This window comes from Schistocerca nitens, chromosome 1 (assembly GCF_023898315.1).
Source record: "Schistocerca nitens isolate TAMUIC-IGC-003100 chromosome 1, iqSchNite1.1, whole genome shotgun sequence".
Taxonomy (NCBI): domain Eukaryota; kingdom Metazoa; phylum Arthropoda; class Insecta; order Orthoptera; family Acrididae; genus Schistocerca; species Schistocerca nitens.
In genome coordinates this window covers 691,639,825-691,652,701 of record NC_064614.1, presented here as the reverse complement: position 1 = coordinate 691,652,701, position 12,877 = coordinate 691,639,825, and the positions used below count along the sequence as shown (strand labels likewise).

General features: G+C 44.9%; 1 protein-coding gene across 1 annotated transcript in view; it reads right to left on the bottom strand.

Annotated features, from left to right (window-relative positions):
- The window catches only part of LOC126259407 (ATP-binding cassette sub-family C member Sur), a 377,896-nt gene extending 370,035 nt beyond the window's left edge, over positions 1-7,861 (bottom strand). The window contains exon 1 of the mRNA XM_049956187.1: positions 7,819-7,861. The gene's annotated coding sequence lies outside the window, so the exon portion shown is untranslated. The remainder of the gene's footprint in view (positions 1-7,818) is intronic.
- Between the last annotated feature and the right edge of the window lie 5,016 nt (positions 7,862-12,877).

The following is a 12,877-nucleotide window of genomic DNA, read 5'->3' as shown; positions in this document are numbered from 1 at the left end:
GAACAACAAAATAAACGGAAATCATGCTTTACTTTAACCTCGTACAGTTTTGCGATCGCTTCATATTAGACAAGTTGCTAAATTTCGGGCAAAATCAAATAAACGGAAATCGTGCTTTACTTTAACCTCGTACAGTTTTGCGGTCGCTCCATACTAGCGAAGTTGCTAAATTTCGGACAAAATCTTTTACTAGCCGTAACTCCGTAACCAAACATTTACGGACATATGTTTATATGAACTTTTTTCTTCAGTTTCACTTGTAGAAAAACATATTAAAATTTTTGCATATCTTCGTGAATCACCCTATATATATATATATATATATATATATATATATATATATATATATATATATATATATATATAGGGTGTCCCATTTATCTTGACCCCCTAAATCCCTAAATAACTGTTTGTCCAGGTTTCAAGCCGTTTCTTTAGCCGTCAGGGGGACACCAATCAGCATGACTGCCTTTGTTGTAGCTTTGTTTTTTACAAAGGTATGAACAGCGGTATGACTTTTTTAAATGGTACCCTGTATTTTGTATTCAGTAACTTATTTCCTCTCCTAAAGACCTACTGTATGATTAAATGATGATGGCGTCCTCTCGGGTAAAATATTCCGGAGGTAAAATAGTCCCCCATTCGGATCTCCGGGCGGGGACTACTCAAGAGGACGTCGTTATCAGGAGAAAGAAAACTGGCATTCTACGGATCGGAGCGTGGAATGTCAGATCCCTTAATCGGGCAGGTAGGTTAGAAAATTTAAAAAGGGAAATGGAGAGGTTAAAGTTAGATATAGTGGGAATTAGTGAAGTTCGGTGGCAGGAGGAACAAGACTTTTGGTCAGGTGATTACAGGGTTATAAATACAAAATCAAATAGGGGTAATGCAGGAGTAGGTTTAATAATGAATAAAAAAATAGGAGTGCGGGTTAGCTACTACAAACAGCATAGTGAACGCATTATTGTGGCCAACATAGACACAAAGCCCATGCCTACTACAGTAGTACAAGTTTATATGCCAACTAGCTCTGCAGATGATGAAGAAATTGATGAAATGTATGACGAGATAAAAGAAATTATTCAGGTAGTGAAGGGAGATGAAAATTTAATAGTCATGGGTGACTGGAATTCGTCAGTAGGAAAAGGGAGAGAAGGAAACATAGTAGGTGAATATGGATTGGGGGGAAGAAATGAAAGAGGAAGCCGCCTTGTAGAATTTTGCACAGAGCATTACTTAATCATAGCTAACACTTGGTTCAAGAATCATAAAAGAAGGTTGTATACCTGGAAGAATCCTGGAGATACTAAAAGGTATCAGATAGATTATATAATGGTAAGACAGAGATTTAGGAACCAGGTTTTAAATTGTAAGACATTTCCAGGGGCAGATGTGGATTCTGACCACAATCTATTGGTTATGAATTGCAGATTGAAACTGAAGAAACTGCAAAAAGGTGGGAATTTAAGGAGATGGGACCTGGATAAACTGAAAGAACCAGAGGTTGTAGAGAGTTTCAGGGAGAGCATAAGGGAACAATTGACAGGAATGGGGGAAAGAAATACAGTAGAAGAAGAATGGGTAGCTCTGAGGGATGAAGTAGTGAAAGCAGCAGAGGATCAAGTAGGTAAAAAGACGAGGGCTAATAGAAATCCTTGGGTAACAGAAGAAATATTGAATTTAATTGATGAAAGGAGAAAATATAAAAATGCAGTAAATGAAGCAGGCCAAAGGGAATACAAACGTCTCAAAAATGAGATCGACAGAAAGTGCAAAATGGCTAAGCAGGGATGGCTAGAGGACAAATGTAAGGATGTAGAGGCTTGTCTCACTAGGGGTAAGATAGATACTGCCTACAGGAAAATTAAAGAGACCTTTGGAGAGAAGAGAACCACTTGTATGAATATCAAGAGCTCAGATGGCAACCCAGTTCTAAGCAAAGAAGGGAAGGCAGAAAGGTGGAAGGAGTATATAGAGGGTTTATACAAGGGCGATGTACTTGAGGACAGTATTATGGAAGTGGAAGAGGATGTAGATGAAGATGAAATGGGAGACACAATACTGCGTGAAGAGTTTGACAGAGCACTGAAAGACCTGAGTCGAAACAAGGCCCCGGGAGTAGACAACATTCCATTAGAACTACTGATGGCCTTGGGAGAGCCAGTCATGACAAAACTCTACCATCTGGTGAGCAAGATGTATGAGACAGGCGAAATACCCACAGACTTCAAGAAGAATATAATAATTCCAATCCCAAAGAAAGCAGGTGTTGACAGATGTGAAAATTACCGAACTATCAGTTTAATAAGTCACAGCTGCAAAATACTAACGCGAATTCTTTACAGACGAATGGAAAAACTGGTAGAAGCGGACCTCGGGGAAGATCAGTTTGGATTCCGTAGAAATGTTGGAACACGTGAGGCAATACTAACCTTACGACTTATCTTAGAAGAAAGATTAAGAAAAGGCAAACCTACGTTTCTAGCCTTTGTAGACTTAGAGAAAGCTTTTGACAACGTTAACTGGAATACTCTCTTTCAAATTCTGAAGGTAGCAGGGGTAAAATACAGGGAGCGAAAGGCTATTTACAATTTGTACAGAAACCAGATGGCAGTTATAAGAGTCGAGGGGCATGAAAGGAAAGCAGTGGTTGGGAAAGGAGTGAGACAGGGTTGTAGCCTCTCCCCGATGTTATTCAATCTGTATATTGAGCAAGCAGTAAAGGAAACAAAAGAAAAATTCGGAGTAGGTATTAAAATTCATGGAGAAGAAGTAAAAACTTTGAGGTTCGCCGATGACATTGTAATTCTGTCAGAGACAGCAAAGGACTTGGAAGAGCAGTTGAACGGAATGGACAGTGTCTTGAAAGGAGGATATAAGATGAACATCAACAAAAGCAAAACGAGGATAATGGAATGTAGTCAAATTAAATCGGGTGATGCTGAGGGGATTAGATTAGGAAATGAGACACTTAAAGTAGTAAAGGAGTTTTGCTATTTAGGGAGTAAAATAACTGATGATGGTCGAAGTAGAGAGGATATAAAATGTAGACTGGCAATGGCAAGGAACTCGTTTCTGAAGAAGAGAAATTTGTTAACATCGACTATAGATTTAAGTGTCAGGAAGTCGTTTCTGAAAGTATTTGTATGGAGTGTAGCCATGTATGGAAGTGAAACATGGACGATAACCAGTTTGGACAAGAAGAGAATAGAAGCTTTCGAAATGTGGTGTTACAGAAGAATGCTCAAGATAAGGTGGGTAGATCACGTAACTAATGAGGAGGTATTGAATAGGATTGGGGAGAAGAGAAGTTTGTGGCATAACTTGACTAGAAGAAGGGATCGGTTGGTAGGACATGTTTTGAGGCATCAAGGGATCACAAATTTAGCATTGGAGGGTAGCGTGGAGGGTAAAAATCGTAGAGGGAGACCAAGAGATCAATACACTAAGCAGATTCAGAAGGATGTAGGTTGCAGTAGGTACTGGGAGATGAAGAAGCTTGCACAGGATAGAGTAGCATGGAGAGCTGCATCAAACCAGTCTCAGGACTGAAGACCACAACAACAACAACCATTCACTGAAACACAACGTTATTAATTACACAACACGACACTGACTTTGAACCCAGCATCACAAAGTCGTCAACTCGCTGGAGTTGTCGGAAAACAAATGAAAACCAAGTAAAACCAAACTTGACTTTGACTCTACTACTGCCAAGGAGTAGAACATTCAAAGGTGCTCAAAGTGGTGACCCTGGACACCGATACACTGGTGCACTCGTTGAATGAAAGAATTATTTACTGCTTCCAGTGTTGCCTGCTGATAAGAATTACAAGCAAGCACGATACGTTCCTGCATGTCCTCTGGAGTTGTTGGAATATCGCGATAGACAACGTCTTTAATGCATCCCCATGAAAAAAGTCCAGAGGATTTACATCAGGAGACCTAGGAGGCCAAGCAACTGTTCCTCCTCGACCAATCCATCTGGCGGATACATTCGGTTCAGAACACGACGTGCACGCAAGGCATTATGTGCTGGACATCCATCGTGTTGATACCACATAAGCATTCTGGTTCTTAGCGGCACTTCATCGCGTCGCGTCGCTAGCGCAAGAAAGCGTACTGAATATTGTTATGGACCAGTCTGTTGGTATAACAAATGTGTTAAGGCCTTCCTCTCCGTAAGCACCAGTCACGAGTTCGGCCCTGTTGACAGCTTCCAACGCAGATGGGAAGGCCTGGGGGTCTTCCGTGTCGACTTGGGCCAGGACACCAGCGTTCCTGACACTTCAGTGGAGTCACAGGGCCTACCTGCTCGGCGCGCTAGGGGCGGCGTAATTGTCGACCACACGACAACCGGCATCGCGGTTCAGAGAGTAGAAAGCCACAGTTACAGGAGGGGATCGAAGACCTCCTAGGCCGTTGTGTGTAAGCCACATACACACGCGCCACCTTCTTCAGGTGCAGAGGGTGAAGACGCAGCATCCATTTCGTAAGCGCTCGCGGCGCAAACGGACAAGCAGCGGCAGAGGACCTCCGTAGCATCGCTAAGGGAGGGGTGTACTTGCAGAAATAAATGGTTAAAAGTCGCTCTTCTTTTACTGCGGCCACCGACGTACTCAGGTAATCACCCCCTCTTCCCTGAGGAACCGGCAAGTGGCAAACTGGGAGAGTGCCTCCTGACACACCATCCATCTGCCTTGCCTCCCAATAGTTGCCACCTACAGTTAGGTGGAAATGGTATTTTTCTTGTAAAATGTCGTGTGACTAAGGCCTCCCGGTGCGTAGACCATTCGCCGGGTGCAAGTCTTTCGATTTGACGCCACTTCGGCGACTTGCGCGTCGGTGGGGATGAAATGATGATGATTAGGACAACACAACAACCAGTCCCTGAGTGGAGAAAATCTCCCAGCCAGCCGGGAATCGAACCCGGGCCCTTAGGATTGACATTCTGTCGCGCTGACCACTCAGCTACCGGGGGCGGACATTTTTCATGTAATAAAGGTTATTAACCTATTTCTTTCGGTTTAAGATTTAATTATTTTTAACTGTTTTTAGATTTATCAGGCGGTGTTGTTATTGTTAGAGGTATTTGTCGTTAACAATTTGTTTTAAAGTTGTGAATAGCTTATTCTTCTGTTGCTCATACAAGAATGGTTATTGGTAGTTTAATGACTAAAAATTGATGGGTTTGTTTGGGTTTTCTTTCTTCAATAATTAGTCATGGTTTACGTTCTTCTGGTTTATTTTGCTTGTCAAATGTTATTTACGAACTTTTAGGATTTTATTATTGTCCCTGACGTTACATCGATAAGAAAGGTTTGTAAAATAGTAGAGAGTATTATTGATATAGGATGGCTTAATTTAATAAAATTAATATTTATTACATTTGATAATGTTATAATTATTATTTTTATATTTTAGGGTGTAGTTTATTAAAATACCGGTTTTGAGGACCGAGTATAAGAAACTTAACCTGCTGTTTAAGTTTTAGAAGTGGGATATGCTGCAGAAGTTTCGCTTGGAATCCCTTATGCATCCTCCATACAGTCCCTGTGTCTCCCTATGCTATTTCGACATTTTTGGAGCCACAAAGATAGTTGTAGTCTTGTTTTATGACATATAAGCTAAAGGGCGACACACTAGATATTGTTTGAATAGGTGAGAGATTGCAGGGCACTCTCACTTCGGATTCGGTGCTATGCCACTTCATGTTCCTAGGGAAGATGATCTTTATTACGATTTGACTTCATACATCATGATGAAATGGTGGGCATTAGTTAATGTTCTTGCTTGCATGCTCTAGGGAAGGAATAACGGTAAGTTTTACCTGTGTTCAAAGGAACAGGTTGCCATTTTATACGACTGCAGTAAAACCATGGTGACGGTGGGCTGAGGGAAGCGCGTTTTTTCTGCGGAACCTGGGTGTAAACATTTCCGGACGGCCGAGTTCCACGGTCTCATTGTGTAGACACGTTGGTTGGCACTGGTCAGTCGGCATCCGGGTCCAGGTAGACTGACCAGCGCCGAGAAGTCGTCGCTGCAATGGCCAGCGCACTGTAGACCAGCAATAAAGCAGAGGATGGGCCCTTGTTAGGCAGGAAGCCGACGAGACAACTGTGAGCGTTCGGTGAATTTCCGTGGGACAGGTCACTGGCGCCCAGTCGTCCAGACTCTGTTACAAAACATATTTGTGAAAGTACAAGGATTTTAGCCAGTTATGGCCGTTCTTTGGAAACTTCGAAATGGGTGCAACAGGGGAGATAACAAGCTTTTTATGGTGGGGTGTAGTTCCATCTTGGTCATGTTGTTAGCAAAAGACACTGCGTAAACACATGGGAAAGAGGCTGCGAAGCTCAATCTTTTTTTCCTTTTCTCCCAATTAACTTTAAAGTCTCTGATTGGTCAAATCGGTTTATTCGGAGCAAGGGGCGCTCTCCAAGCTTCAAATGCCGCGCTCCAGCTCGTGATTGGCTTGTGCTAAAGTGGGGAAAGTGTAAGATGGTTCAAATGGCTCTGAGCACTATGGGACTTAACACAATATGGTCATCAGTCCCCTAGAACTTAGAACTACTTAAACCTAACTAACCTAAGAACAGCACACAACACCCAGTCATCACGAAAGTGTAAGATGTAAATGGGCTTTTGCTACTGGGCTGAGGAAGATCACTCTGGTACTGGCGCTTCGCTAATAAACAACTGCAGGTCTCTACCTAAACAGTGAGACTTGTGTCCTTTGCTACTGTGCCACTTAGTGCCTCTGCCAGTCACCTTCTGAACCATCAGAGGTACCGCTTCTAGCAACATGCACACAACTACTGATGCGTGGGTGTACTAACTTGTCTTGAGTCGGCCGTCTAAACATTTGACATATTCCATCACACATAGTCGTGGAACGGAGTCGAATTGGTTTGGTAGACCAGCAAATGGGTCCACCTGCACACTGGAATCCACTGGGTTTCAGAGGCTCATAGGGAAGTACCTGCATTCCAAATTAACCGAAGGCGAGACCGTGTACTTGGACTTTTTGGGCGCACGCCATTAATAAGAGATTGTGGCCATCCATGACTTCAATCGCCGAACGCATCATGGGGTGCCGCCTTGACCAGCAGAGGATAAAGTATTCGCTGTTATGGCATAGGGCTCCAATATGTGTTTCTCAGGACACTGTTCTTTCGAACCATATTTTTCTTTTTTTGAATAGTAGAGTATAGATCCTTGATGGTGACGTAGTTTTTGTGCCATAATCCGGATTCACGTGTATGAAGTCAGATAAGGCGATTAGTGTTCCGGTTAGTGTCGTGTGTCGATCCCCAGCTGATCACTTTGTCCACCATAGACCCCATCTTAGTGAAAGCGGTTGTCAAATGTAAATGTTTGTGCGACGGTTTTTTAGTCATTTTTTTTGTCTTGTGATGTTAAGAATGAATAAATCTATTGTCATTTAGATCACAACTTATCCCTGTGTACTGATTAACAGTACGCTGCCATTTTTGTTAAAGTCCAGATCATAAAAGAAAGTGGTAAGCTTGCATAGGTCAACACTGGAAACAGTCTCAATTGCCATATATTTAGAAATACATACCTGCCTGGAGCGTTGTACAATGGAATTACATTGTTCGAGGTAAATACCAATGGGAAGTGGAAGTTTGAATTTTCAACGGAGCTCATCGCAAGATGTCTCTCTGGTGGGAGGCACGTTTGTCACATGTAGGAAGGATGTGGTCATAACAATATGTAAGCTTTCGATACAGCTCGAATAGAACTGTTGAATACAGTGGCCTTAGGTTGCAGATTGTGCAGAGACATAGGAGTTACCTGAGCGTAGGCGAGGAGGAGGGCGAAGGCAGAGGAGAGGGCGGAGCTGGCGGGCCGCACGTGCAGAAGGCCGAGGCCGGCGCCGGCCCAGGAGGTGGCGCCAGCGGCGGCGCGCGCAGCCCCGTACACCAGCAGCAGGCCGGCGGGCAGGCAGCGCGGCGCGCGGGGCGCCCCCGCCTGCAGGGCTGCCAACTGCAGCAGCGCCGCCCCAGACGCCAGCAGCGCGTGTGGGAGCCGCGGACACCGCGACCCCGCAGCAGACAGCGAAGCTTCTCCCAGGGAGACCAACTCGCTTAGCGCCAGGCACAGCCAGCACAACGACCACCTACGCAAAGTAACATAAGCGCTTAGCGTCTCGTAGGCTCTAGATGTCGGAGAGCCCGCTCCTTCTCTTCCCCTCCCCCTCCCTCGTATGTAATTCGATATTAACCATCTCGAAAAAATTGAATTTAAATACATTGTTTATGTGAACAGAACAGCAACTTTAATGCTTTAGAACCTCGCTTGTTTTTATTCCGCAAGGTTTAGTTGTAGAAAAAAGAGAATGACAGAACAATAGCAAACAACAAAGGGTTGGTGTAGGAAGCCGATAAGTACACTACTGGCCATTAAAATTGCTACACCACGAAGATGACGTGTTACAGACGCGAAATTTAACCGACGGGAAGAAGATGCTGTGATATGCAAATGATTAGCTTTTCAGACCATTCACACAAGACTGGCGCTGGTGGTGACACCTACAACGTGCTGACATGAGGAAAGTTTCCAACCGATTTCTCATACACAACAGCAGTTGATCGACTTGCCTGGTGAAACATCGTTGTGATGCCTCGTGTAAGAAGGAGAAATGCGTACCAACACGTTTCCGACTTTGATAAAGGTCGGATTGTAGCTTATCGCGGTTGCAGTTTATCATGTCGCGACATTGCTGCTCGCGTTGGTCGAGATCCAATGACTGTTAGCAGAATATGGAATCGGTGGGTTCAGGAGGGTAATACGGAACGCCGTGCTGCATCCCAACGGCCTCGTATCATTAGCAGTCAAGATGACAGGCATCTTATCCACATGGCTGTAACGGATCGTGCAGCCACGTCTCGATCAAAATAGCTCAAATGGCTCTGAGCACTATGGGACTTAACTTCTGAGGCCATCACTCCCCTAGAACTTAGAACTACTTAAACCTAACTAACCTAAAGTCATCACACACATCCATTCCCGAGGCAGGATTCGAGCCTGTGACCGTAGCGGTCGCGCGGTTCCAGACTGTAGCGCCTAGAACCGCTCGTCCACCCCGGTGGCCCGTCTCGATCCCTGAGTCAAGTGATGGCGACGTTTGAAAGACAACAACCATCTGCGCGAACAGTTCGACGACGTTTGCAGCAGCATGGACTTTCAGCTCGCAGACCATGGCTGCGGTTACCCTTGACGCTGCATCACAGACAGGAGCGCCTGCGACGGCGTACTCAACGACGAACCTGGGTGCACGAATGGCAAAACGTCACTTTTTCGGATGAATCCAGGTTCTGCTTACAGCATCATGATGGTCGCATCCGTGATTGGCGACATCACGGTGAACGCACATTGGAAGCGTGTATTCGCCATCGCCATACTGGCGTATCACCCGGCGTGATGATATGGGGCAGCATTGGTTACACGTCTCGGTCACCTCTTGTTCGCATTGACGGCACTTTAAACAGTGGACGTTACATTTCAGATGTGTTACGACCCGTGGCTCTACCCTTCATTCGAGCCCTGCGAAACCCTACATTTCAGCAGGATAACCACGACTGCATCTTGCTGGTCCTGTACGGGTCTTTCTGGATACAGAAAATGTTCGACTGCTGCCCTGGCCAGCACATTGTCCAGACCTCTCACCAACTGAAAACGTCTGGTCAATGGTGGGCGAGCAACTGGCTGGTCACAATACGCGTCACTACTCTTGATGAACTGTAGTATCGTGTTGAAGCTGCATGGGCAGCTGTACCTGTACACACCATACAAGCTCTGTTCGACTCAATGCCCAGGCATATCAAGGCCGTTATTACGGCCAGAGGTGGTTGTTCTGGGTACTGATTTCTCAGGATCTATGCACCCAAATTGCGTGAAAATGTAATCACATGTCAATTCTAGTATAATATATTTGTCCAATGAATATCCGTTTATCATCTGCACTTCTTCTTAGTGTAGCAATTTTAATGGCCAGTAGTGTAATAATAATACTGATGGACTCCAACTACTATGTCTAAGTATAGCATTCTTTCATTTTCCATTTCCGTGTCGTTACTAACAGTTTGCATAAGAAATTCGATGAACTAATATTCCTGGCAGTAAACTTAAGATACTCTAACATGTTAGTATAGTATGTTTTATTTACACGAACTCTCTAGTACTTTAACGATAAATTCTCAAATACAGCTATGTACCACATGCGAGAGATATGTTTACTCTTTGGACTGTCGTTACTCTTTGGAGAGCTAAATCTAAAGCAAAAAGCAGAGACAGGTGACGAACACGCTCTGTTACGGTATGCCATCGAGAACTATAACTCATTGTTGTCCACCATTAAACGCAATTTTATTTTCCTTTGCTATTGTGACGAGTGTATTAAAAGAACAGAAGGAAAAGGACTGTAATTTTCCTCAAGGATATAATACAGCATTGAAAAGATATTTAAAGAAACTTCATTTTATAAGCGGTGCATTTCCAAAAATGAACATACGTACAACACTCCTGTAGGACCTTCGGATATTTGATGCGTGATGTTTGCCGGGGAATCTGCATCACGGTCCTAGGATACATTGATCGATACATCGAGAGGTGATTTTACCAATGCTTGAAGTACTCTGCTGTCCGGCTACACATCGTCGAACCGAACGATAACTGAATTGCACTGGATCAGTTTTCGAAGCTCCTATATTACCAGCAATTTACAGGCGACTGGCGGAGATATGTAGCTGCACAAGGCAACAGTAGCCGGCCGAGACACAAGCAGCAACAGGGAAGTAACCGATATTGTGACTTGTACGAGTTCCTAACCAGCAGCGAATTTTAAAAAAGTTTTGCATCACCCCAGTTCCCAGAACTCCTGAAGACAGACATTGACTGTGGGTACTGTAACACAGACACAGTCCCGTTGACGTACACAACAATACAGGAGCAGCGCCTATTAGATGGCATGGGACCGACAGCCGATCAGTTCCACCAGGAAGGACACGGCTCGTGTTGTTTGTAGTTCAACCGTGCCTAGACGGTCAATACCGCGGTTCGATCGCGTCCGCATTATTACTTTGTACGAGGAAAGGCTCTCAACAAGGGGAATGTCGAGGCATCTCAGAGTGAACCAAAGAGATTTTGGTGGAGATAGACAGGAATTGTCGATGACTTGCCTCGCTCAGGCCGCCCAAGGGCTACTATTGCAGTGGATGACCGCAACCTACGGATTATGGCTCGGAGGAACCCTGACAGCAACGCCACCATGTTGAATAATGCATCTCGTGCAGCCACAGGACGTACTGTTACGACTCAAACTGTGTGCAATAGCCTTCAGGATGCGCAGCTTCACTCCTGACGTCCATGGCGAGGTCCATCTTTGCAATTATGACACCATGCAGCGCGGTAGAGATGGGTCCAACAACATGCCGAATGGACCGCTCAGGATTGGCATCACGTTCTCTTCACCGATGAGTATCGCATATGCCTTCAACCAGACAATCGTCGGAGACGTGTTTGGAGGCAACCCGGTCAGGCTAAACGTCTTAGACACACTGTCCTGCAAGTGCAGCAAAGAGGAGGTTCCCTGCTGTTTTGGAATGGCGTTATGTGGGGCCGACGTACGCCACCGGTGGTCATGGAAGCCGCCGTAACGGCTGTACGATACGTGAATGCCATCCTCCGACCGATAGTGCAACCATATCGGCAGCATATTGGCGAGGCATTCGTCTTCATGGACGACGATTCGCGCCCCCATCGTGCACATCTTGTGAATGACTTCCTTCAGGATAACGACATCGCTCGACTAGAGTGGCCAGCATGTTCTCCAGACATTAACCCATTCGAACTTACCTGGGATCGATTGACCTACCAACCACTCCGGCCGAATCGCCGTTTAGGAGTGGGACGGTCTGGACCAACGGTGCCTTGATGAGCTTGTGGATAGTATGCCAGGACGAATACATGCATGCATCAATGCAAGAGAACGTGCTACAGGATATTAGAGGTACCGATGTGTACAGCAGTCTGGACCACCACCTCTGGTGGTATCGCTGTATGGTGGTGCAACTTGGAATGTGTGGTTTTCATGAGTATGCACACGGAGCGATTTAAAGTGCAGCGACCACATGAAAGTACGCGCTATACTGACTGAGATTAAGCGAAAGAACCCTTGGGTAGCGTAGCCCTCGCACGAAGAAGTTAGCTTAAAAACCTCTCGTTTGACAAAAATCAGAATAATTCACATCAGTATGGAATACGTACCAAATAGGATGTATAGAGGTAATAGAGAAGATCCAAAGAAGAGCAGCACTTTTGTTATAGGTTCATTACGTAACCACGAGGTACTCAACCAACTCCAGTGGTGGAGGCTGCAAAAGAGGCTTTGGCATCAGGTGCTATTTACTGCTAAAATTCCGAGACCTTACGTTCCCAGACGAGTCATCCAGAACATTATTTTCTCCTACGTATATCTCACGGAAAAACCATGAAAGTAAAATCAGAATCGAGCTCACACGAATGCTTATCAGCAGCCGTTCTTCCTGCGGATCACTCTCGACTGGAACAATCACAGGGGGAAGCGATTCTGGTGCTCAGTGTACCAGATACCACAAGGTAGCTTGTGGGGTATAGATGCAGATGTACCAAGCGGTTGTAATTAAAGTGCAGCTACTCTCAGAGTCCAGTGTGGGCTGTAATTATCATATGGCAGCGAAACTTGGTAGATATTCTAATGCGTTAATGCTGGAAAAAAAAATTATTTTCAGTTTTGACCACCAGCTGCAAATCTTGCCCTGCGAGTAGAAGAAAGACGATAGATGTGTTTCCGTATGTGGTGGATTAAGAGCAG